Below are 26,644 nucleotides of genomic sequence, written 5' to 3' on the forward strand. Positions count from 1 at the left end.
GTGTGAGGTGGTTTGATCGAGTGAGTAACGTAAGGGTAAGAGAGATGTGTGGAAATAAAAAGAGCGTGGTTGAGAGAGCAGAAGAGGGTGTTTTGAAATGGTTTGGGCACATGGAGAGAATGAGTGAGGAAAGATTGACCAAGAGGATATATGTGTCAGAGGTGGAGGGAACGAGGAGAAGAGGGAGACCAAATTGGAGGTGGAAAGATGGAGTGAAAAAGATTTTGTGTGATCGGGGCCTGAACATGCAGGAGGGTGAAAGGAGAGCAAGAAATAGAGTGAATTGGAGCGATGTGGTACACCGGGGTTGACGTGCTGTCAGTGGATTGAATCAAGACATGTGAAGCGTCTGGGGTAAACCATGGAAAGCTGTGTAGGTATGTATATTTGCGTGTGTGGACGTATGTATATACATGTGTATGGGGGGGGGGGGGTTGGGCCATTTCTTTCGTCTGTTTCCTTGCGCTACCTCGCAAACGCGGGAGACAGCGACAAAGCAAAATAACAAATTTATATATTCCTACGTCTCAGCAATTTACGAGAGTGTAATGAAGCATGATTTACAAAGATTGGGAAGTGTGTCATGTGTGTAAATATGGACGTGTAAATAGCAACGGTATTTATATATGGCCGGAGGATATTAAATGTAAATGATAAATGATAAATATGTGGCTGATGATGACTTTCGTATACCGAACACTGTATATAATGACTCATACACATTAAGGTGATAATATCAGGACAATATATGGATTTATAAACGTTATGGCGGGAGTGTAGCGCCACAGGATAATTAATTAGCAAATTTCTGGCGATAATTCAACTCATGGCGACTGCGGCAGTTATCAATGAATATCGTTTTTTTCCCAAAATTACCGATAATATTTGAGACGATGTAATTAATTCTATGATAATTACGGACAGTACCTTATTGTTGTGGAATTCCTTGATTATATTCTTGACAGAGATGAAAAGCAGCGTCACACTAGCACTTTTGATGGAGATATTACGACTTGTGGCTAGTTTTTCTTTCATAAATCAGCGTCAACTCCGAGGTACAGGAAGGGAAAATGAATCATCTTGTTCCCAAAATTTTTTATTAATCTTTTTTGAGAAAGGCGTATGAAAATCTCAAAAATAATCCTAGATATCGCTACAATGGCACTTTTTTATGTACATTTTATGATTCATCGGTAAATTTTATGCATTTACGTCAGTCTATCGCCACCCTCAAGCGATATGAAGATATTCATCTTGTCTCCAAAACGATTTTTTCATTTTAAGGTTGTCAAGATCTATACTTATAAATGCAAACTTTGCTCAAATAAAATATATGTTAAACCTAAAATAAATAATTAGATAATGATTTATAAAATATTATTATATATTTTTTGATATTATTAAGTTTTGATTTTATAATAGAAAATTTAAGAAATATCAATACATCTCATTTCACCTGATTTAAATTACGAGGGGAAAAGTCGCGCGGTTGGTAAGTACAATTCATTTACGGTCATCCATTTTATGCTTTGTCGTGGAGATTGTGTATTTACCATTCTTAAATATGTCTTATTTCATATATAAGGTCCCATTGTAGTTTATGAGACCTAATTTTCCTGTGTGCAAAACGAAACTGTTGAAGAATAAGATGTGCAGTATGATAACCCCGAGCGATGATCCAGTTTTCTAGAATTCTATCCTATTTCATCGTTGGCAATTCGTACGTTCCATTTTTCCTTCGTGTCGACCTTGAGCGCGTCTCAAAACCTGTTTTTAGCACGTTTGTTCTATTGATTCGTTTAAAAGACGAGAGTAAAGTTAAGATAACCCGAGCTCGCTGGACGATCGGCGCCATTTTTGTTTTTTCAGATTCGACGCGTCGTAACTTGAGTGGCTGTTTGACCCTCGCTCGAGCGGCGCCTCTCGTGCCGGAGAAAATGACCGAAATTAGGCAATTGGCGATGGGAATTGACGGGGGGAAATTGACGGGGGGAAATTGACGGAAGAAATTGATGGGGGAAATTGACGGAAGGTGTTGACGGAGGAAATTGATGGGGGAAATTGACGGAAGATACTGACGGGGGAAATTGATGGGGGAAATTGATGAAGGAAATCGACGGGGGGAATTGACGAAAGGAATTCACGGAGGAAATTGACGGGAGGGAAGTGACGGGATAAATTGACGGAGGGAAATTGATGGGGGAAATTGACGGGGGAAATTGACGGAGATTGACAGGGGAAATTGACGGAGGAAATTGACGGAGGAAATTGACGGGGGAAATGGAGACGTGACGCTGTCACAGTCCGCGGGGAGGGGGGGGGGGGGAGGGCGTCGTCACAGGCGTGATTAATTGATGTGATTAATCGAGTCAAAATATTAGAAAAAAAAGAGATTAATTGAAGTCGGTCTCGTAATGGAATGATTAAAGGTCGATTTGGCGACTTGGCGACTGTTTCATAAATTTGGCGACAATAGCGAGGCCCACAGGCGTCCCAGGATGCTTCATCTCGTCCCCAAAACTTTTCTTCAAAGAATTTTTGATTTAATTTCAAAAATAATGTTTAATGGTTGATTTGAAAGCAATGCCAACAATTTTTTTCGTATAAATATTCATACGTTTCTGTTATTTCTTTCAAGTATTTTTTGGCGTAAATTTCGCGTCTCGGCGAGCAACGCGAGATGGTTCATCTCGTCGCCAAAAATTTTTTTTCCTAAAGTTTCTCACAGTCAAATTGAAATCTATATTGAATGGCAAACTTTCCCTTAAATACAATATATTTACCGTCATCGAAGGCAATTATGGATATGTCAGTATTCTAAGTCTATTTCAAAATTTCTAAAATCTTTGAAAATCCATATTTGACATAGAGATTTTGAGAGATTTAAATGATCTTATTTTAATGATTTGGAAAAGGGACGTAAACACGTCAGGTGAGTACGTAAACATCCCCCTCTCACGTTTTGGCCACAAACGTCTAATAACTTCCTTATTCAAGGTCCCCAAACGTTGCTCTGGGACACCATAGATCCCGAGGGACACTGTAGATCCCAATATACGCCGCACGATGTACGCAAAGGGCGTCTGTACGCGTGGGAAGGGAAGGTGTCATTGTACCGGCCAGATACGCCGACACAGATACGCTCACCACAACGCATGGCCATTTTAAGACGATCATTATGACGAAAATATAGTTAAGAAATTAAGCTGATTTCCGTTTGCACACACACACACACACACACACACACACACACACACACACACACACACACATATACACATACATATACACATATATATACACATATACATACACACACACACATATACACACACACACACACACACACAAATACACACATACATACACACATACATACATACATACACACACATACATACACACACATACACACACACTCAGACTCGGCGCCATTTTGGTCGTTGGAAACCAAACAACTGGGTTCGCTGGTCCAACTCTCTCCCCCTCGGGCATGCGTAACGGAGCGCAAAAGAGAAAGAAAATGGGGGATTGAAATAAGGGAAATAGATGGAAGAAAATGGCAATGTGACGCTTAATTATTATTATTGTTCGAAAACATCGTCTTGAGCGATGGTTTTCACAACACCCTAATGAAGGCAGAGGGTAATTAAATTATTTATATATATTCTCTAATCATGTTTGAGCTGTTTAAATTATATATATTCTGGACGTTATTTGACGTTTGTGATTTGTTTTTTTTTAATCTATTTAATAATTGTTGATTACGTTTTAAACGCTGTTTGAGGGATGGTTAAGTATGATGTATGTTTCAAATACTATCGGACGATTTCATTTCTTACTCTATGTTTAACGATGTTTTACTAACTTTTCCATTGGCTTTGCCGTTCGTTCGAATGCTCTTCATCGACTCCATGTTTTAGTTGATTATATTTGTTTTATCTTAATTCATTTAGACGGATTAGATAGATTAAAAGGGCTTATTCAATTTTATAAAGTTAACGTAAATATGGATGTCTGGATGTTGCTGCTTCCCTGACTAATTTTAACTTTTTTTTCTTTTTTAATTATAACGGATCAGAAAGTATTATTTAAGCATCATCTCCACTGTTAAGCTCCCAACAGACTGGTAACTGGGTAACGCGTTACTCTGCCTACTGAGCTAACGTGACTGGCGTTTTTTTTTTTTTAATTTATTTTTAAATAGCCACTGCAAGTGGGCAACGCTTCGAAGGCATGAGAATTTTCGACGGGATTTAATTTCACGTTTGGGTTGTGGTTGTTATTATTATCATCATCATCAATGTTTTGAATTACTCCCGCTGGTGATCGGTAATAAGGTAGATGTTATTAATTTTTAGTGATTGAATTAAGACTAGAAAGATATGGTTGACGTAGCTCCGCCAAATTATAAAACGTATAGTTGTGTTTAAATAACTTGTGATGATGGTCGAGTGGTGAGACGCATTGCTCACCGTCATTGTCGACCAGAACTGTCGACCATATTATGGTAGAGCGGTATCTACCTGAGCTGACGACCTTGATATGGAAGAGCGGTATGGTAGATTGTCTACCAGAGTTGTCGACCATGATATGATGGAGCGATATCTAACAGAGCTGTCGACCATATTATAATAGAGCGGTATCTACCTGAGCTGTCGACCTTGATGTGGTAGAGCGGTATGGTAGATTGTCTACCGTCAATATCTACCAGAGCTGTCGACCATATTATGATGGAGCGGAGTCTACTAGAGCTGTCGACCATATTATGATAGAGCGGAGTCTACCAGAGCTGTCGACCTCGATATGGTAGAGCGGTAAGGTAGATTGTCTACCATCAATATCTACCAGAGCTGTCGACCATATTATAATAGAACGGTATCTACCAGAACGGTCGACCGTAATATGGTAGAGCGGTAAGGTAGATCGGTAAGATAGATTGTCTACCATCAATATCTACCAGAGCTGTCGACCGTAATATGGTAAAGCGGTAAGGTAGATCGGTAAGATAGATTGTCTACCGTCAATATCTACCAGAGCTGTCGACCGTAATATGGTAGAGCGGCCAGCCATCGCGAGCGGCTTTACCCATATGTACGACTTTGGGACGCGCGGGGTTTTAACGCTGGTGGAATAAACGATTCTTCGTTAATCGTTGGACGAGCCCACACGCACCCCATCACCCCCCCTTTCCCCCATCACCCCCCCATTCCCCCCCATCCTCCCAGCCTCCATACAGCGTACACAAATGTGTTGTTGAACATGGCCGAAGGACATCTGACATTTAGTGATGATAATTTGTTGATTATGAAGTGACGAATAATTACATATTGATCGAGTTATTATGTAGAGAAAACATTTGACATTTAGTGATGATAATTAGTCATTAAGTGATTAATTACAATTGATCGAGTTATGTAGTAAATGACATTTGACATTGTGATAAATTAGTTAATCATTAAGTGACGAATAATTACATATTGATCGAATTATCATGTAAAGTCTTTTGACATTTAGTGATAATTAGTTAATTATTAGTACACTGAGGACATTTGACATGGTGATAATTAGTTGATTATTAAATGACGAATAATTACATATTGATCGAGTTATTATTTAATACATTGGTTGACATGTATTATGTGTATTGTGATCAGTTAGATGCTGAAGCACTATTGGGGTAGTAATTTGAAATGTATTATTTATCTGAGTTGAACATTAAGTTATGAACAGCTAAAAAGTTCAGTGGATGACATATGTATTTAAGTTGAACATTAAGTTGTGAACAATTAAAAAAGTTTAGTGGATGACATCTGTATTTAAGTTGAATATTAAATGATATATGGGTACATGTATCATGTATTATGTATGTAGTTGAACATGTATAAATGGGTACATGTATTATGTATTTAGTTGAACATTAAGTGATAAATGGATACATGTAATATGTATTTAAGTTGAACATTAAGTGATAAATGGGTACATGTATTATGTATTTAAGTTGAACATTAAGTGATAAATGGGTACGTGTATCTTAGTGACGAGGGAGGAAAGGGGGTGGGGGGACTATGGTCTTATTCTTGGCTAACGTGACGCCGGGCAGTACCGCTGATCTTTTGGTTACGGGCGCGGGCGATAACTATGAGATGGCCCCCGTGTGCTTGTTTGACATCAGCTCTGCTCTCCCTTCAGTAGCATGGTAATGACCGACGATGTATGAGCGTTGTATGAGCTTATGTGCGTAGTATGACCGTATGTGCATTTCGTATGAGCGTATGTGCGTTGTATGGGAGCGTATGTGAGTTTGTATGAGCGTATATGCGTTGTATATGAGCGTACGTGCGTAGGGTGAGGGTATGTGCGTTGTATGTGAGCGTATGTGCGTAGTATGAGGGTATGTACGTTGTATGTGAGCGTATGTATGTGCGTAGTATGAGGGTATGTGCGTAGTATGAGGGTATGTGCGTTGTATGTGAGCGTATGTGAGTTGTATGTGCGTTGTATATGACCGTATGTGAGTTGTATATGAGAGTATGAGTTTGTATGAGCGTATGTGCGTTGTATGTGAGCGTATGTAAGTTTGCTAGTCTCAGAACCGGCTTAGACTACCTAGTCTACTTATAACATGTCTATAATTCGGGATTAAAGATTGATATGCGATTATATATATATATATATATATATATATATATATATATTTATTTATATATATATATATATATATATATATAATATATATATAAGAATATATATATTGGAAAGGATCACAATTTTGCGCGTGATCAAGATATTCCTATGAATCCACGGGGGAAAATGGAACACGATAAGTTCCCAAGTGCACTTTCTTGTCATAATCACATCATCAGGGGAGACACAAGAGAGAAATATAACAGTCAGTTGATGATATACAACGAAGAGACGAAGCTAGGACGCCACAGACAACGAGCGTATCATAAACTTATCATTTTACAAATTCTATGAACAATAAAGTTGTCTGATTTGTATAGACCGTCACTATTCAGATGTTTGGAGATGGTTATGTGATGATGTACTGACGTGGTAATTAGATGGTTGGTGATGGTTATGTGATAATACACCCAAGCCTCCCTACCAGAACCCAAGCCTCTCTACCAGAACCCAAGCCTCCCTACCAGAACCCAAGCCTCCCTACCAGAACCCAAGCCTCCCTACCAGAACCCAAGCCTCCCTACCAGAACCCAAGCCTCCCTACCAGAACCCGACCCTCTCTACCAGAACCCAAGCCTCTCTTCTAGAACCCAAGCCTCCCTACCAGAACCCAAGCCTCCCTACCAGAACCCAAGCCTCTCTACCAGAACCCAAGCCTCTCTACCAGAACCCAAGCCTCCCTACCAGAACCCAAGCCTCTCTACCAGCAGCTAAGCCTACCTACCAACACCTAAGCCCTCCCTTCCAGCAGCCAAGCTCTCTCTACCAGCAGCTAAGCTCTCCCTTCCAGCAGCTAAGCCCTCCCTTCCAGCAGCTAAGCTCTCTCTACCCAGCAGCTAAGCCCTCCCTTCCAGCAGCTAAGCTCTCTCTACCAGCAGCTAAGCCCTCCCTTCCAGCAGCTAAGCTCTCCCTTCCAGCAGCTAAGCTCTCCCTTCCAGCAGCTAAGCTCTCTCTACCCAGCAGCTAAGCCCTCCCTTCCAGCAGCTAAGCTCTCTCTACCAGCAGCTAAGCCCTCCCTTCCAGCAGCTAAGCTCTCCCTTCCAGCAGCTAAGCCCTCCCTTCCAGCAGCTAAGCTCTCTCTACCAGCAGCTAAGCCCTCCCTTCCAGCAGCTAAGCTCTCCCTTCCAGCAGCTAAGCCCTCCCTTCCAGCAGCTAAGCTCTCCCTTCCAGCAGCTAAGCTCTCCCTTCCAGCAGCTAAGCCCTCCCTTCCAGCAGCTAAGCTCTCCCTTCCAGCAGCTAAGCTCTCCCTTCCAGCAGCTAAGCTCTCTCTACCAAGCAGCTAAGCCCTCCCTTCCAGCAGCTAAGCTCTCTCTACCAGCAGCTAAGCCCTCCCTTCCAGCAGCTAAGCTCTCCCTTCCAGCAGCTAAGCTCTCCCTTCCAGCAGCTAAGCTCTCTCTACCAGCAGCTAAGCCCTCCCTTCCAGCAGCTAAGCTCTCCCTTCCAGCAGCTAAGCCCTCCCTTCCAGCAGCTAAGCTCTCTCTACCAGCAGCTAAGCCCTCCCTTCCAGCAGCTAAGCTCTCCCTTCCAGCAGCTAAGCTCTCCCTTCCAGCAGCTAAGCTCTCTCTACCAGCAGCTAAGAAGCCCTCCCTTCCAGCAGCTAAGCTCTCCCTTCCAGCAGCTAAGCCCTCCCTTCCAGCAGCTAAGCTCTCTCTACCAGCAGCTAAGCCCTCCCTTCCAGCAGCTAAGCTCTCCCTTCCAGCAGCTAAGCCCTCCCTTCCAGCAGCTAAGCTCTCCCTTCCAGCAGCTAAGCTCTCCCTTCCAGCAGCTAAGCTCTCCCTTCCAGCAGCTAAGCTCTCTCTACCAGCAGCTAAGCCCTCCCTTCCAGCAGCTAAGCTCTCCCTTCCAGCAGCTAAGCTCTCCCTTCCAGCAGCTAAGTTCTCTCTACCAGCAGCTAAGCCCTCCCTTCCAGCAGCTAAGCCCTCCCTTCCAGCAGCTAAGCTCTCCCTTCCAGCAGCTAAGCTCTCTCTACCAAGCAGCTAAGCTCTCCCTTCCAGCAGCTAAGCTCTCTCTACCAAGCAGCTAAGCCCTCCCTTCCAGCAGCTAAGCCCTCCCTTCCAGCAGCCAAGCCCTCCCTTCCAGCAGCTGAGCCCTCCCAGCAGCTAAGCTCTCTCTACCAAGCAGCTAAGCTCTCCCTTCCAGCAGCTAAGCTCTCCCTTCCAGCAGCTAAGCTCTCTCTCTACCAAGCAGCTAAGCTCTCCCTTCCAGCAGCTAAGCTCTCTCTCTACCAAGCAGCTAAGCCGTCCGCCCTAGCTTGACCCCCACGCCCTTGTCCTCCTTCGCCCCACCAAGGTAATGGGGTCGTCTCTTCCTCAACAAATAAAAAACCGCGAAGCTATTTTCTGTTGTCTCCATACACAGACACACACACACACACACACACACACACACACACACACACACCCTCCCATACACACCCACCCCCTCCTCCTCCACCCACTCACACGCTCATGAAGTCGCTCTTCTCCCCTCTCCCCTCTCCTACTCCTCATCTCCCCTCCTACTCCTCTCCCCTCGCCCCTACAGTGTCACCCGGGTTTTTAACAGCTTAAACCACCTCCCCTCCCCTACTCCTCCCCTCCATCCCCTCCCCCTCCCCAAACACACACACACACACACACAAAAAAAAAAAAAAAACGCGAGTGTGGACGAGAGTCAGGCTAGCGGGCTGTGGTCAGCGAGCGACGGGGGGGGGAGATGTGCTCAGTGTGCCGCGAGACTCCGAGGGGAGCGGACGTGTCCTCGAACGGCTCCCGCGCCAGCCCACGTGCCATACCTCCCTCCCTCCCTCGCTCGCTCGCCCGGAGACCCCATCGCCTCTCTGTCTCTCCCTCCTCCTATCTCTCTCTCGCTCTCAACCACCAACACGGAGGGGTGGACACCAAAGTACATTTCTGATATCTAGTATTTTTATTTTTCATTCATTCACATCCCAAGCCGTTCTTCGGAAGAGGTGACGAAAACGAAGGGAGGGGTTGTTTACTTTTTTTTTTCTCTCTCTCGGGGGATGGGGGACTTAAATGCTCCTTCGTCTTAAAATCTATTCGTAGTGACAGTGAACTGTTGATGGACATATAGATATTTATATATATATATATATATATATTCCTCGATTTTGTCATAAAAGAAAACGTCAGAAGGTTGGTGGTGCCGGAGGGCCATATTGTTGTTATTATATAAATTATTTACATGCATATATATATATATATATATATATATATATATATATATATATATATATATAAAAATCTTCGGTGTGCATCGCGCGTGTTGTGTTATTAAACTTCGCCATAAGAACCCGAAAGGAAAAATACGCAAAAAAATGATGTTAGAATAAAATCCTTCGTTTTAGTTTCATAAAAAAAAAGAAAAAAGGTTTTACTTCATTTAAAGAAAAGAAGAAAAAGTTTTTTAGGGGAGGATTTTATTTATTTAAATTTCGGAAGGGGTTTGATTATTTAGGTTCTTAGGGTTTTAATATATATATATATATATATATATATATATATATATATATATATATATATATATATATATATATATATTTATATATATGAGCAGGAAGATATGTACTTTAGCCCAGTGTATAAACGAGTGAAGGAAAACACATGAAAAAATATATATGTAAGTTGAAGAAGACGAAAGGTTTGATCGGACATCGGCCGATCCTCGCTGACACGAGAGGAGAGAATGTAAGGCGAAGACCACTCTAGCTGTGGCGAAGACCACTGCGGGCTGTGGCGAAGACCAGTCCGGGCTGTGGCGAAGACCACTGCGGGCTGTGGCGAAGACCACTGCGGGCTGTGGCGAAGACCACTGCGGGCTGTGGCGAAGACCACTGCGGGCTGTGGCGAAGACCACTGCGGGCTGTGGCGAAGACCACTGCGGGCTGTGGCGAAGACCACTGCAGGCTGTGGCGAAGACCACGGCGACTGTAGTGAAGACCATACTATCTGTGGCGAAGACCGCTCCGTCTTGGTTAAGACCGCTCCAGCAGTGGCAGAGACCACTGCTGCCGTAGGCGAAGACCACTCCAGCTTGTGATAGGTCCAGTGGTGAAGACCACTCCAGCTGTGGTGAAGACCACTCGTCTATGGTGAAGACCACCGCTCCACCACTGCAGCTGTGGTGAAGACCACTCCAGCTGTGGTGAAGACGACCACTCTAGCTTTGGTGAAGACCACTCCAGCTGTGGCGGAGACCACTCCAGCTGTGGTGAAGACCACTCCAGCTGTGGTGAAGACCACTGCAGCTGTGGTGACGACCACCACTCCACCACTGCAGCTGTGGTGAAGACGACCACTCCAGCTGTGGTGAAGACCACCACTTCAGCTGTGGCGGAGACGACCACTCCAGCTGTGGTGGTGCAGCTGTGGCAGTAAGGTGTGGTTGCGTTGAGAGACCAGGTCAGCCAGCCATGATGACCTCCGCCGCCACCACCACAAGACGCCACACCAGGTGCCACGACCCCGTGTGCTGCACCCGCTGCCCTCCACCGCTGCGCCTCCTTCCTCTGCACCTCCTTCTCCTCCTCTTCCTGACAACTAAAGGTAAGTGTGGCGGAGGGATTGGGGGGGAAAAGAGTTGAAGAGGGGGTAAGTGTTGCGGAAGGGGGGAAAGAGTTGAAGAGGGGATAAGTGTTGCGGAAGGGGGGAAAGAGTTGAAGAGGCGGGGTTAACGTTGCTGAGGGGGAAAGAGTTGAAGAGGGGGTAAGTGTTGCGGAAGGGGGGAAAGAGTTGAAGAGGGGATAAGTGTTGCGGAAGGGGGGAAAGAGTTGAAGAGGCGGGGTTAACGTTGCTGAGGGGGAAAGAGTTGAAGAGGCGGGGTTAGCGTTGCTGAGGGGGAAAGAGTTGAAGAGGGGGTTAAGTTTTGCGGAGGGCGGGGTTGAGTTGAAGAGGGGGTAAGTGTTGCGGCGGGAGGGAAAGAGTTGAAGAGGGGGTAAGTGTTGCGGAGGTGAGGGTTGAAGAGGGGGAAAGTGTTGTTGAGGTGGGAAGAGTTGAAGAAAGGGTAGTGGTAAGTGTTACGGCGGGGTGAAAGAGTTGAAGAGGGTGTAGTGATAAGTTGCGGCGGGGGAAAGAGTTGAGGGTAAGTGTTGCGGAAGGGGAAGAGTTGAAGAGGGGGTGTGTTGTGGAGGGGGGAATTGAAGAGGGGGTAAGTGTTGTAGAGGGGAAGTTGAAGTGGGGAGTAGTGGTAAGCGTTGCGGAGAGGGGAGTTGAAGAGGGGTGAGTGTTGCGGAGGAGGGGGGGAGAGTTGAAGAGTGGGTATGTGTTATGGAGGGGGAAGTTGAAGAGGGGGTAGTGGTAAACGTTGCGGAAGAGGGAGTTGAAGAGGGGGTAGGTGTTGTAAGTGGTAATTGAAGAGGGGGTAGTGCTAAGTATTGTGGAGAGGTGAATTGAAGAGGGGGGTTGTCTCTCACGCGCGGGAATAATAGGTAAAATTACCCACAAACCATTGGCTTGTTAGGTCTTTATTGGGGGTGGGGGAATGGTTGTTTGCTCAGGGGGTGGTTAGGCTGGTCGTTAGGCCGTCAGCGTTCTCTCTCTCTCTCTCTCTCTCTCTCTACGGGGGAAAATCCCCAGACATATATTTTCTTTTCTTCTTGATCTGAGAAATCTCCTATATCCAGAGGCTGCGCTGCCGCCCGTAGCAGGGAAACGGGGATTCCCTTTGGAATGAGTGGTTTCACGTCGGCACGGGGACCGGAGGACCTCCGACCTCCCCGGCGGCGGTAACCTCATGCAGGCGGAGTCCGGTAGCGCCAGCGTCGTCTCGTATACCTGTATGAATACGTGTGTATACATGTATGTATTTCTTTCCGAACTTTCTTGAACACCAGAGTCTCTCTCTCTCTCTCTCTCTCTCTCTCTCTCTCTCTCTCTCTCTCTCTCTCTCTCTCTCTCTATGTGTGTGTTGTGTGTGTGTGTAAACCACTGATTTACAGAGCCCAGGGCCAGTTGTAAATGTACGGTTGTATATTAACAACCTAGGTGATTGTATGACGTGTGTTTACGCTGGTCAGCCGTCATGCTATTATTATCAATATATATATATATATATATATGTTACCGGACTCCGCCTGCTTGAGATTGGACGGCGAATGAAAAAAAAAATGATATTCGACGAAGCTGTGTTATATAGCGAGGTCTTCGTCTCCGTGAAAAGAAGTTCTCAGTCCAAGGGAATGTATACATAACCCTGCCACGGAAGGTAGCGCAGCCATGGCCGCCTGCAGGAATCTGTAGAAGGGTCTTGGGCGACGCAAGGGTCTCTCCAACCGTAAGGATTCGAACCCGGACAGTTAGGTAGCACGATGCTCTCCAGCAGTAAAGGACTCGAACCCAGACAGCAGGGAAGTTTGGCGAACATCGCAGGACTGTGGACTGGGGCCTTGATCCCTTACCCTCTCTGCCTAGCAGAGTGCGCGCGTGTGTGTGTGTGTGTGTGTGTGGTAGAGGGGGCAGGGGAGGGATATATATATATATATATATATATATATATATATATATATATATATATATATATATATATATATATATATATATTAAGATATATATTTTGCGGTGGAGGTGATAGATAGATAGATTATCCGAGGCTTCCAAACCCCGTCTGTCTCATGTGGGGGGTCGGGGGGCGGCGCTGGCCGGCCGCCTCCCTGACCAATCTGGTTTTGGTCGGGGGGTCTTAGGGGTAAATCTTCCTCTCCTCCTCCTCCTCCTCCCCTTCCCCTCCCCTTCCCCTTCCCCTCCCCTATCTCTCTCCCATTCCCCCTTCTTCCCTCCTGCCAACCCATCCTCCCAGGTAAATACTCCAGGAAGAGAGAAAAGTAAGGAAAAATCATATCCTTTAAAATCTCTCTCGGATGCCACTATATTGTGATCGAGGATTTCCACTACACACACGCATATATATATATATATATATATATATATATATATATATATATATATATATATATATATATATATATATAATTTCTCCCCTATACCTGATCGCCCTTTCCCGCGTTAGCGAGGTATCGCTAGGAACGCGACGAAGAAAAAGGCCACAACCACTCACATTCATCCTCTTATCTGTGGCGAGGTGGCGACGGGAATGAATAAAGGCAGCAAGTATGAATTATGTGCTTGTGTATGTATGTATATGTCTGTGTGTGTATATATATGTATACGCTGAGATGTATAGGTATGTATATGTACGTGTGTGAACGTGTATGTTTCTACATGTGTATGTGGGTGGGTTGGGCCATTCTTTCGTCTGTTTGCTTGCGCTACCTCGCTAACGCGGGAGACAGCGACAAAGTATAATTATATATATATATATATATATATATATATATATATATATATATATATATATATATATTTCGGGAACTTTTACCAACGAATTTTATGAGACACAAGTTTTGCGTGTTTTTTTGTGTTGCTGGAACGTATGTTGCCATAATAGCACATGTTTGCCACTACCCTATGTTGCCACTTTCCTGTGTTGCCACTACCCTGTCTTGCTACTACCCTCTTGCCATTACCCTGTGTTGAACCGGCCCTCTTGCCACTACCCTCTGTTGCCACTTCCCTGTTTTGCCACTACCCTGTATTGCCACTACCCTGTATTGCCACTACCCTGTGTTGCCGCTTCCCTGTGTTGCCACTACCCTGTGTTCTGACAATGGCCAGGTGTTTGATGTGGAACTTGAAGCCGCAAGCGGGGGACTCTGCTAGCGATCGTCGCCAAGGCGTGTTGCCGCAGCCGCATGTTTGACGTGGTAGTGTGGTTTTGGGACGGATGTTGCCGCAGCTGTGGGTCTGATAGAGCCGCATGCCTGCGGTATTGTCTTTCCGCAGCCACGCGTCGCCGCTGGGGTCCTTTGGTGCCGCAGCTGAAGCGGGTATCCGCAGTTTTACGTTTCCGCAGTTATTCGGTCCCAGCCGCATATTGCCGCAGGGTGTGTCGCCGCTGGCATATGTTGCCGCAATTGTGCTTTTGCCGCAGCTCTGTGCTTTAGCTCCCACGTTTTCCTTTGCCGCAAGTGTATCTTACCGCAAGTTGTGTGTGTGTCCGCAGTGTTGTGTGTGTCCGCAGTTTTGTGTTGCCGCAGTCATGCTTAGCTTCTGTTGCCGCATTTTCAAGCCGCAGTCGCGTGTTCCCGCTGGCGAACATTTCCGCAGTCGTGTGTTGCCGCAGTAGACTTGCCGCAGCCGTGTGTTGCCGCAAACGTGTTTTTGCGATGTATGATTTTGCCGCAGTTGCGTGTTGCCGCAGCCGTGTGTTACCGTAGTCGTGTGTTGCCGCAGTAGAATGTTGCCGGTGTCGTGTGTTGCCGCAGCCGTGTGTTGCCGCAGCCGTGAGTTGCCGCAGCTGTGTGTTGCCGCAGCCGTGTGTTACCGCAGTCGTGTGTTGCCGCAGTAGAATGTTGCCGGTGTCGTGTGTTGCCGCAGCCGTGTGTTGCCGCAGCTGTGTGTGTGTTGCTACAGCTGAGTGTTGCCGCAGCCGTGAGTTGCCGCAGCTGTGTATTGCCGCAGCCGTGTGTTACCGCAGTCGTGTGTTGCCGTAGTAGAATGTTGCCGGTGTCGTGTGTTGCCGCAGCCGTGTGTTGCCGCAGCTGTGTGTGTGTGTTGCTACAGCTGAGTGTTGCCGCAGCCGTGAGTTGCCGCAGCTGTGTGTTGCCGCAGCCGTGTGTTACCGCAGTCGTGTGTTGCCGCAGTAGAATCCTGCCGCTGTCAAGTGTTGTCGTAGCCGTGTGTTGCCGCAGCCGTGTGTTGCCGCATCTGTGTGTGTGTTGCTACAGCTGAGGGTTGCCGCAGCCGTAAGTTGCCGCAGCTGTGAGTTGCCGCAGCTGTGTGTTGCCGCAGCCGTGTGTTACCGCAGTCGTGTGTTGCCGCAGTAGAATCCTGCCGCTGTCAAGTGTTGCCGTAGCCGTGTGTTGCTGCACCCGTGTGTTGCCGCAGCTGTGTGTTGCTACAGCCGTGTGTTGTCGCGACCGTATATTGCCGCAACCTTGTGTTGACACAGCGGTATTTTTGCCGCAGGAGCTGCGTGAGTTGCCGCAGTCATGTGTTGCCGCAGCCAGATGTTGCCGCAATCTTGCGTGATCGCCGCGTTGTCTAGCCGCAGCGGTATGTTCATGGAAAACTTGCAAGTGAACACAGGAAAATGCTGAAGATATACGGAGAAGATACATAGAGTGTGAGCAGCGGGATGCCTACTGATAAGGAGAGGGGGGGGGGGGGGTGAATGGGGGAGGGGGGGTTAACGTAGTATCTACCCATAGTGTGATGGAGGTAGTACGTAATCTACTGATATCTACCCATAGTGTGATGGAGGTAGTACGTAATCTACTGATATCTACACGTAGTGTGATGGAGTTAGTACGTAATCTACTGATATCTACACATAGTGTGATGGAGTTAGTACGTAATCTACTGATATCTACCCATAGTGTGATGGAGTTAGTACGTAATCTACTGATATCTACCCATAGTATGATGGAGTTAGTACGTCATCTACTGATATCTACACATAGTGTGATGGAGTTAGTACGTAATCTACTGATATCTACCCATAGTATGATGGAGTTAGTACGTAATCTACTGATTATATTCGTTAATGGTAGGGAGAGTAGCGCGGGCAGTACCCCAGCTGTGATGGGGTTGTTAGGGGCCGAACTGCAACTCGGGGACGAGGGATCTGTGGTTGGTAGGAGGTGAAGGTGGTGAGGAGGATCGGGCGATGGTTGGAGAGAAAGAGAGAGAGTCGGGAGGACCAGTGTGATGAACGCCTCGTGATGCAGTGGTGGTGTCGAACTGCAACTTGGGGCGGGGGATGTCGGATTGGTAGGAAGGGGGCGGGTGGCGGGGATGGTGCCGTAACTCCTGTCTGAAGTGTTGGATGAGGTCCAGGTGATGGCTAAAGAGAGCGAGAGAGTCGGGAGGACCAGTGGGATGAACGCCTCATGATGATGCATTGGTGTCGAACTGCAACTTGGGGCGGGGGATGTCGGATTGGTGGGAAGGGGACGGGTGGCGGGGATGGTGCCGTAACTCCTGTCTGAACTGTTGGATGAGGTCCAGGTGATGGCTAGAGAGAGCGAGAGTCGGGAGGACCAGTGTGATGAACGCCTCATGATGATGCATTGGTTTCGAACTTCAGCTTGGGGACGGGGGATCTCCGGCCAGCAGAAGGTGACGGGGTGCGGTGAGTTTAGTGCGGTAGCTTCTTCCCGGATGAGGTCGCTTTTGTTTATTGAGAGGCACCTCTTGATGAAGCGGTTTAAAAGATAGCCTGAGGAAAATTGAGAGCTGAACCCAGGCTCAGGGTAGTCCAATTGTCTTTGGACAGTACGAGGAACGTTGTAGCGACGGCGGTGATGGTGGTGGTGACGCGGGGATTAAAGGACGGTGGCCCGACGGACGGGCGACGCCGCTGAGACTGGTTGTGGGTGTCAGAGGCCTCTCCTCGGAGTGTGTGTGTGTGTGTGTATGTGTGTGTGTGTGTGTGTGTGTGTGTGTGTCTATGACCTGGGGGAAACACAGAGGGCGCCAGCTGCACGCCCCTGTGGGACGCCAAATGCCAGGGGGGGGGGGGACTTGGAAGCAGACGACCAGCTCTTAAGAGACCCTGCGAAGATGTGGCCTCTCTCTCTCTCTCTCTCTCTCTCTCTCTCTCTCTCTCTCTCTCTCTCTCTCTCTCTCTCTCTCTCTCTCTCTCTCTCTCTCTCTCTCACACACACACACACACACACACACACACATACACACACACACACAGCCCAGCGTTCACAGGTCGAGGACACTGTCCGACCAGGTCGAGGACACTGTCCGACCATGTCGAGGACAGTGGGTGACCAGGTCGAGGACGCTGTCCGACCAGGTCGAGGACACTGTCCGACCAGGTCGAGGACACTGTCCGACCAGGTCGAGGACAATGACCAACCAGGTCGAGGACACTGTCCGACCAGGTCGAGGAATCTACCGAGGCAGTGTCGGGAGTTAGGGGGGGGGAGGGAGCTTTGAGATGCACCAAGTCTACCCCAGAGTCTGGGGGGAATCTGTCGACCCCTGAGAGCGAGCGATGCCATGGGGGGGAAGGGATCTGGGGGATGTCATTGGGTCGTAACTCATTGAGACTCTAGGGGATTTAGTAACCTCTCCTCTCTGGGGGTTTATTAACCTCTCCTCTCTGGGGGTTTGTTAACCTCTCCTCCTCTCTGGGGGATTTAGTAACCTCTCCTCTCTGGGGGTTTGTTAACCTCTCGGGGTTTGTTAACCTCTCCTCTCTGGGGGTTTGTTAACCTCTCCTCTCTGGGGGTTTATTAACCTCTCGGGGTTTGTTAACCTCTCCTCTCTGGGGGTTTGTTAACCTCTCCTCTCTGGGGGTTTATTAACCTCTCGGGGTTTGTTAACCTCTCCTCTCTGGGGGTTTATTAACCTCTCCTCTCTGGGGGTTATTAACCTCTCCTCTCTGGGGGTTTGTTAACCTCTCCTCTCTGGGGGTTTATTAACCTCTCGGGGTTTGTTAACCTCTCCTCTCTGGGGGTTTATTAACCTCTCCTCTCTGGGGGTTATTAACCTCTCCTCTCTGGGGGTTTGTTAACCTCTCCTCTCTGGGGGTTTATTAACCTCTCCTCTCTGGGGGTTTGTTAACCTCTCCTCCTCTCTGGGGGATTTAGTAACCTCTCCTCTCTGGGGGTTTGTTAACCTCTCGGGGTTTGTTAACCTCTCCTCTCTGGGGGTTTGTTAACCTCTCCTCTCTGGGGGTTTATTAACCTCTCGGGGTTTGTTAACCTCTCCTCTCTGGGGGTTTGTTAACCTCTCCTCTCTGGGGGTTTATTAACCTCTCCTCCTCTGTGGGGGGTTTATTAACCTCTCCTCTCTGGGGGTTTATTAACCTCTCCTCTCTGGGGGTTTATTAACCTCCTCCTCTCTGGGGGTTTATTAACCTCTCCTCTCTGGGGGTTTATTAACCTCTCCTCTCTGGGGTTTATTAACCTCTCCTCTCTGGGGGTTTATTAACCTCTCCTCTCTGGGGGTTTATTAACCTCTCCTCTCTGGGGGTTTATTAACCTCTCCTCTCTGGGGGTTTGTTAACCTCTCCTCTCTGGGGGTTTATTAACCTCTCCTCCTCTCTGGGGGTTTATTAACCTCTCCTCTCTGGGGGTTTATTAACCTCTCCTCTCTGGGGTTTATTAACCTCTCCTCTCTGGGGGTTTATTAACCTCTCCTCTCTGGGGGTTTATTAACCTCTCGGGGTTTGTTAACCTCTCCTCTCTTGGGGTTTATTAACCTCTCCTCTCTGGGGGTTTATTAACCTCTCCTCTCTGGGGGTTTATTATCCTCTCCTCCTCTCTGGGGGTGTATTAACCTCTCCTCTCTGGGGGTTTATTAACCTCTCCTCCTCTCTGGGGGTTTATTAACCTCTCCTCTCTGGGGGTTTATTAACCTCTCCTCTCTGGGGGTTTATTAACCTCCTCTCGGGGTTTATTAACCTATCCTCTCTGGGGGTTTATTAACCTCTCCTCCTCTCTGGGGGTTTATTATCCTCTCCTCCTCTGTGGGGGGTTTATTAACCTCTCCTCCTCTCTGGGGGTTTATTAACCTCTCCTCTCTGGGTTTATTAACCTCTCCTCTCTGGGGTTTATTAACCTCTCCTCCTCTGTGGGGGGTTTATTAACCTCTCCTCTCTGGGGGTTTATTAACCTCCTCTCGGGGTTTATTAACCTATCCTCTCTGGGGGTTTATTAACCTCTCCTCCTCTCTGGGGGTTTATTAACCTCTCCTCCTCTCTGGGGGGTGTATTAACCTCCCCTTTCTGGGGTGAGATGTATGGGGGTGTTTTGATGAGTGGGACATTTTGGGATTGTTTGGGGAGAAAGAGAAGACGGTGATGGTGGGAAAGGGGGGTTTAGCTGTGGGAGGGGGGGATATCTGTTCCACAGACAGTTTAGCTGTGTCAGGCGGGGGGATATCTGTTCCACAGACAGTTTAGCTGTGTCAGGCGGGGGGATATCTGTTCCACAGACAGTTTAGCTGTGTCAGGCGGGAGGAATATCTGTTCCACAGACAGTTTAGCTGTGTCAGGCGGGGGGATATCTGTTCCACAGACAGTTTAGCTGTGTCACGTCGGGGCATATCTGTTCCACAGACAGCTTAGCTGTGTCAGGTGGGGGCATATCTGTTCCACAGACAGTTTAGCTGTGTCACGTCGGGGCATATCTGTTCCACAGACAGTTTAGCTGTGTCAGGTGGGGGCATATCTGTTCCACAGACAGTTCAGCTGTGTCAGGCGGGGGAATATCTGTTCCACAGACAGTTTAGCTGTGTCAGGCGGGGGAATATCTGTTCCACAGACAGTTTAGCTGTGTCAGGCGGGGGAATATCTGTTCCACAGACAGTTTAGCTGTGTCAGGCGGGAGGAATATCTGTTCCACAGACAGTTTAGCTGTGTCAGGCGGGGGAATATCTGTTCCACAGACAGTTTAGCTGTGAGAGGCGGGGGAATATCTGTTCCACAGACAGTTTAGCTGTGTCAGGCGGGAGGAATATCTGTTCCACAGACAGTTTAGCTGTGTCAGGCGGGGGAATATCTGTTCCACAGACAGTTTAGCTGTGTCAGGCGGGGGAATATCTGTTCCACAGACAGTTTAGCTGTGTCAGGCGGGAGGAATATCTGTTCCACAGACAGTTTAGCTGTCAGGCGCGAGGAATATCTGTTCCACAGACAGTTTAGCTGTGTCAGGCGGGGGAATATCTTCCACAGACAGTTTAGCTGTGTTAGGCGGGGGAATATCTGTTCCACAGACAGTTTAGCTGTGTCAGGCGAGGGAATATCTGTTCCACAGACAGTTTAGCTGTGAGAGGCGGGGGAATATCTGTTCCACAGACAGTTTAGCTGTGTCAGGCGGGAGGAATATCTGTTCCACAGACAGTTTAGCTGTGTCAGGCGGGGGAATATCTTCCACAGACAGTTTAGCTGTGTCAGGCGGGGGAATATCTGTTCCACAGACAGTTTAGCTGTGTCAGGCGGGGAATATCTGTTCCACAGACAGTTTAGCTGTGTCAGGCGCGAGGAATATCTGTTCCACAGACAGTTTAGCTGTGTCAGGCGGGGGAATATCTGTTCCACAGACAGTTTAGCTGTGAGAGGCGGGGAATATCTGTTCCACAGACAGTTTAGCTGTGTCAGGCGGTAGAATATCTGTTCCACAGACAGTTTAGCTGTGTCACGTCGGGGGAATATCTGTTCCACAGACAGTTTAGCTGTCAGGCGGGAGGAATATCTGTTCCACAGACAGTTTAGCTGTGTCAGGCGGGGAATATCTGTTCCACAGACAGTTTAGCTGTGTCAGGCGGGGGAATATCTGTTCCACAGACAGTTTAGCTGTGTCAGGCGGGGGGATATCTGTTCCACAGACAGTTTAGCTGTGTCAGGCGGGAGGAATATCTGTTCCACAGACAGTTTAGCTGTGTCAGGCGGGGGAATATCTGTTCCACAGACAGTTTAGCTGTGTCAGGCGGGGAATATCTGTTCCACAGACAGTTTAGCTGTGTCAGGCGGGAGGAATATCTGTTCCACAGACAGTTTAGCTGTGTCAGGCGGGAGGATATCTGTTCCAACAGAGACAGTCGTTAGCATTGTGGTCAGGCGGGAGGAATATCTGTTCCACAGACAGTTTAGCTGTGTCAGGCGGGGGGATATCTGTTCCACAGACAGTTTAGCTGTGTCAGGCGGGAGGAATATCTGTTCCACAGACAGTTTAGCTGTGTCAGGCGGGGAATATCTGTTCCACAGACAGTTTAGCTGTCAGGCGGGAGGAATATCTGTTCCACAGACAGTTTAGCTGTGTCAGGCGGGGGAATATCTGTTCCACAGACAGTTTAGCTGTGTCAGGCGTGAGGAATATCTGTTCCACAGACAGTTTAGCTGTGTTGAGCGGGGGAATATCTGTTCCACAGACAGTTTAGCTGTGTCAGGCCGGGGGAATATCTGTTCCACAGACAGTTTAGCTGTGTTGACCGGGGAATATCTGTTCCACAGACAGTTTAGCTGTGTCAGGCGGGGGAATATCTGTTCCACAGACAGTTTAGCTGTGTCAGGCGGGGGAATATCTGTTCCACAGACAGTTTAGCTATGTCAGGCGGAGGAATATCTGTTCCACAGACAGTTTAGCTGTGTCAGGCGGGGGAATATCTGTTCCACAGACAGTTTAGCTGTGTCAGGCGGGGGAATATCTGTTCCACAGACAGTTTAGCTGTGTTGAGCGGGGGAATATCTGTTCCACAGACAGTTTAGCTGTGTCAGGCGGGGGAATATCTGTTCCACAGACAGTTTAGCTGTGTCAGGCGGGGGAATATCTGTTCCACAGACAGTTTAGCTGTGTCAGGCGGGGGAATATCTGTTCCACAGACAGTTTAGCTGTGTCAGGCGGGGGAATATCTGTTCCACAGACAGTTTAGCTGTGTCAGGCGGGAGGAATATCTGTTCCACAGACAGTTTAGCTGTGTCAGGCGGGGGAATATCTTCCACAGACAGTTTAGCTGTGTTGAGCGGGGGAATATCTGTTCCACAGACAGTTTAGCTGTGTCAGGCGGGAGGAATATCTGTTCCACAGACAGTTTAGCTGTGTCAGGCGGGAGGAATATCTGTTCCACCGACAGTTTAGCTGTGTCAGGCGAGGGAATATCTGTTCCACAGACAGTTTAGCTGTGTCAGGCGGGGGAATATCTGTTCCACAGACAGTTTAGCTGTGTTGAGCGGGGGAATATCTGTTCCACAGACAGTTTAGCTGTGTCAGGCGGGAGGAATATCTGTTCCACAGACAGTTTAGCTGTGTCAGGCGGGAGAATATCTGTTCCACAGACAGTTTAGCTGTCAGGCGGGGGAATATCTGTTCCACAGACAGTTTAGCTGTGTCAGGCGGGGGAATATCTGTTCCACAGACAGTTTAGCTGTGTCAGGCGGGAGAATATCTGTTCCACAAAGTTTAGCTGTGTCAGGCGGGGGAATATCTGTTCCACAGACAGTTTAGCTGTGTCAGGCGGGGGAATATCTGTTCCACAGACAGTTTAGCTGTGTTGAGCGGGGGAATATCTGTTCCACAGACAGTTTAGCTGTGTCAGGCGGGAGGAATATCTGTTCCACAGACAGTTTAGCTGTGTCAGGCGGGAGGAATATCTGTTCCACCGACAGTTTAGCTGTGTCAGGCGAGGGAATATCTGTTCCACAGACAGTTTAGCTGTGTCAGGCGGGGGAATATCTGTTCCACAGACAGTTTAGCTGTGTCAGGCGGGGGAATATCTGTTCCACAGACAGTTTAGCTGTGTCAGGCGGGGGAATATCTGTTCCACAGACAGTTTAGCTGTGTCAGGCGAGGATTATCTGTTCCACAGACAGTTTAGCTGTGTCAGGCGGGGAATATCTGTTCCACAGACAGTTTAGCTGTGTGAGTAAAGAGCTTTATCCCGAGGCTGTGGAGTTGTGTGGGGGAGTCAAATGTCAACTACCGCCTCTGAGGATGTTGGAGATGGTAGATTGTTGGAGATGGTAGATTGTTGGAGATGATAGATTGTTGGAGATGGTAGATTGTTGGAGATGGTAGATTTGTTGGAGATGGTAGATTTGTTGGAGATTGTAGATTGGTGGAAATGGTAGATTGTTGGAGATGGTAGATTGTTGGAGATGGTAGATTGTTGGAGATGGTTGATTGTTGTAGATGGTAGGTTGTTGGAGATGGTAGGTTGTTGGAGATGGTAGGTTGTTGGAGATGGTAGGTTGTTGGAGATGGTATGTTGTTGGAGATGGTAGGTTGTTGGAGATGGTAGGTTGTTGGAGATGATAGATTGTCGGCGATGGTAGTAGGATGTCGGAGATGGTCGGTAGGTTATCGGAGATGGTCGGTAGGTTGTCAGAGATGGTCGGTAGGTTGTCGGAGATGGTCGGCAGGTTATCGGAGATGGTCGGTAGGTTGTCGGAGATGGTCGGTAGGTTGTCGGAGATGGTCGGTAGGCTGTCAGATATGGTCGGTAGGTTGTCGGAGATGGTCGGTAGGTTGTCGGAGATGGTCGGTAGGTTGTCGGAGATGGTCGGTAGGTTGTCGGAGATGGTCGGGAGGTTGTCGGAGATGGTCGGTAGGTTGTCGGAGATGGTCGGTAGGTGGGGAGAGCTTATCTATTAAGGTATAGAAGTCTGGTAGATGCTATCGGCGAAGCCTGGTAGATGTTGTTGGCGAAGTCTGGTAGATGTTGTTGGCGAAGCCTGGTAGATGTTGTTGGCGAAGCCTGGTAGATGTTGTTGGCGAAGCCTGGTAGATGTTGTTGGCGAAGTCTGGTAGATGTTGTTGGCGAAGTCTGGTAGATGTTGTTGGCGAAGCCTGGTAGATGTTGTTGGCGAAGCCTGGTAGATGTTGTTGGCGATCGCAGCCTGGTAGATGTTGTTGGCGAAGTCTGGTAGATGTTGTTGGCGAAGCCTGGTAGATGTTGTTGGCGAAGTCTGGTAGATGTTGTCGACGAAGCCTGGTAGATGTTGTTGGCGAAGTCTGGTAGATGTTGTTGGCGAAGCCTGGTAGATGTTGTCGGCGAAGCCTGGTATATGTTGTTGGCTAAGTCTGGTAGATGTTGGCGAAGTCTGGTAGATGTTGTTGGCGAAGCCTGGTAGATGTTGTTGGCGAAGTCTGGTAGATGTTGTTGGCGAAGTCTGGTAGATGTTGTTGGCGAAGTCTGGTAGATGTTGTTGGCGAAGCCTGGTAGATGTTGTTGGCGAAGCCTGGTAGATGTTGTTGGCGAAGTCTGGTAGATGTTGTTGGCGAAGCCTGGTAGATGTTGGCGAAGCCTGGTAGATGTTGTTGGCGAAGTCTGGTAGATGTTGTTGGCGAAGCCTGGTAGATGTTGTTGGCGAAGTCTGGTAGATGTTGTTGGCGAAGTCTGGTAGATGTTGTCGGCGAAGCCTGGTAGATGTTGTTGGCGAAGCCTGGTAGATGTTGTCGGCGAAGCCTGGTAGATGTTGTCGGCGAAGTCTGGTAGATGCTGTCGGCGAAGCCTGGTAGATGTTGTTGGCGAAGCCTGGTAGATGTTGGTGAAGCCTGGTAGATGTTGTTGGCGAAGTCTGGTAGATGTTGTCGGCGAAGTCTGGTAGATGCTGTCGGCGAAGTCTGGTAGATGCTGTCGGCGAAGTCTGGTAGATGTTGGTGAAGCCTGGTAGATGCTGTCGGCGAAGTCTGGTAGATGTTGTCGGCGAGGTCTGGTAGATGCTGTCGGCGAAGCCTGGTAGATGTTGTTGGCGAAGCCTGGTAGATGTTGTTGGCGAAGCCTGGTAGATGTTGTCGGCGAAGCCTGGTAGATGTCGGCGAAGTCTGGTAGATGCTGTCGGCGAAGCCTGGTAGATGATGTCGGCGAAGACCGATTGTTTAGTGAGGAACACCTAGTGAGGTCTTCGTAGGGGAGGAGGGGGGGGAGGTGGTCTTTTTCTAACCCCCCCCCCCCCCCCCCCTTCCCGAACAGCCTCAGGCCGACCCGAAATTGTCCGTGTCGGGTCGTCGTCGGTCGACCAGGCGGTTGGAAGCCGCAGACACAGAGCTACAACGCCCATCTCCCCCCCACCCCCCACCCCCTCCCCATCTCCTCCATTCCCCCCCCCCCATAGCAAAATGGGTAACGCAGGGATGAGCGGAAATCTACGCTTTTAAACCTCTCTCTCTCTCTCTCTCTCTCTCTCTCTCTCTCTCTCTCTCTCTCTCTCTCTCTCTCTCTCTGATGTGTGACCATTCCAGGTGTGTAATGATCGTTTTTAATCCCCCCCTCCTCCCCCTCCCCCCCCTGTAGTTAGTGTGGCAGTTACTGCGTGATGGAGGGTCAAGCGGTGATGACTGTTGTTTGTGGTAGAAGAAGGTCAGGTGATCAGCGGTGTTTGTGGTAGAAGAAGGTCAGGTGATCAGCGGTGTTTGTGGTAGAAGGTCAGGTGATCAGCGGTGTTTGTGGTAGAAGGTCAGGTGATCAGCGGTGTTTGTGGTAGTGATCAGAGGTGGTTGTGGTAGAAGAAGGTCAGGTGATGAGCGGGGTTTGTGGTAGAAGAAGGCCAGGTGATCAGCGGTGTTTGTGGTAGAAGAAGGTCAGGTGATCAGCGTTGTTTGTGGTAGAAGAAGGTCAGGTGATCAAGCGGTGTTTGTGGTAGAAGAAGGTCAGGTGATCAGCGGTGTTTGTGGTAGTGATCAGCGGTGGTTGTGGTAGAAGAAGGTCAGGTGATCAGCGGTGTTTGTGGTAGAAGAAGGTCAGGTGATCAGCGGTGGTTGTGGTAGAAGAAGGTCAGGTGATCAGCGGTGTTTGTGGTAGAAGAAGGTCAGGTGATCAGCGGTGTTTGTGGTAGAAGAAGGTCAGGTGATCAGCGGTGTTTGTGGTAGAAGAAGGTCAGGTGATCAGCGGTGTTTGTGGTAGTGATCAGCGGTGTTTGTGGTAGAAGAAGGTCAGGTGATCAGCGGTGTTTGTGGTAGTGATCAGCGGTGTTTGTGGTAGAAGAAGGTCAGGTGATCAGCGGTGTTTGTGGTAGAAGAAGGTCAGGTGATCAGCGGTGTTTGTGGTAGAAGAAGGTCAGGTGATCAGCGGTGTTTGTGGTAGAAGAAGGTCAGGTGATCAGCGGTGTTTGTGGTAGTGATCAGCGGTGTTTGTGGTAGAAGAAGGTCAGGTGATCAGCGGTGTTTGTGGTAGAAGGTCAGGTGATCAGCGGGGTTTGTGGTAGAAGAAGGTCAGGTGATCAGCGGTGTTTGTGGTAGAAGAAGGTCAGGTGATCAGCGGTGTTTGTGGTAGAAGGTCAGGTGATCAGCGGTGTTTGTGGTAGAAGAAGGTCAGGTGATCAGCGGTGGTTGTGGTAGAAGAAGGTCAGGTGATCAGCGGTGTTTGTGGTAGAAGAAGGTCAGGTGATCAGCGGTGGTTGTGGTAGAAGAAGGTCAGGTGATCAGCGGTGTTTGTGGTAGAAGAAG

General features: G+C 48.2%; 1 long non-coding RNA gene across 1 annotated transcript in view; it reads left to right on the forward strand.

Moving 5' to 3' along the window:
* Positions 1–9,399: 9,399 nt before the first annotated feature.
* Positions 9,400–26,644, forward strand: part of LOC139767528 (uncharacterized) — an 87,310-nt gene continuing 70,065 nt past the window's right edge. Inside the window, exons 1-2 of the long non-coding RNA XR_011717149.1 lie at positions 9,400–9,637; positions 10,246–11,234. This is a non-coding gene — a long non-coding RNA (uncharacterized lncRNA). The remainder of the gene's footprint in view (positions 9,638–10,245; positions 11,235–26,644) is intronic.

This window comes from Panulirus ornatus, chromosome 61, assembly GCF_036320965.1.
Source record: "Panulirus ornatus isolate Po-2019 chromosome 61, ASM3632096v1, whole genome shotgun sequence".
Taxonomy (NCBI): domain Eukaryota; kingdom Metazoa; phylum Arthropoda; class Malacostraca; order Decapoda; family Palinuridae; genus Panulirus; species Panulirus ornatus.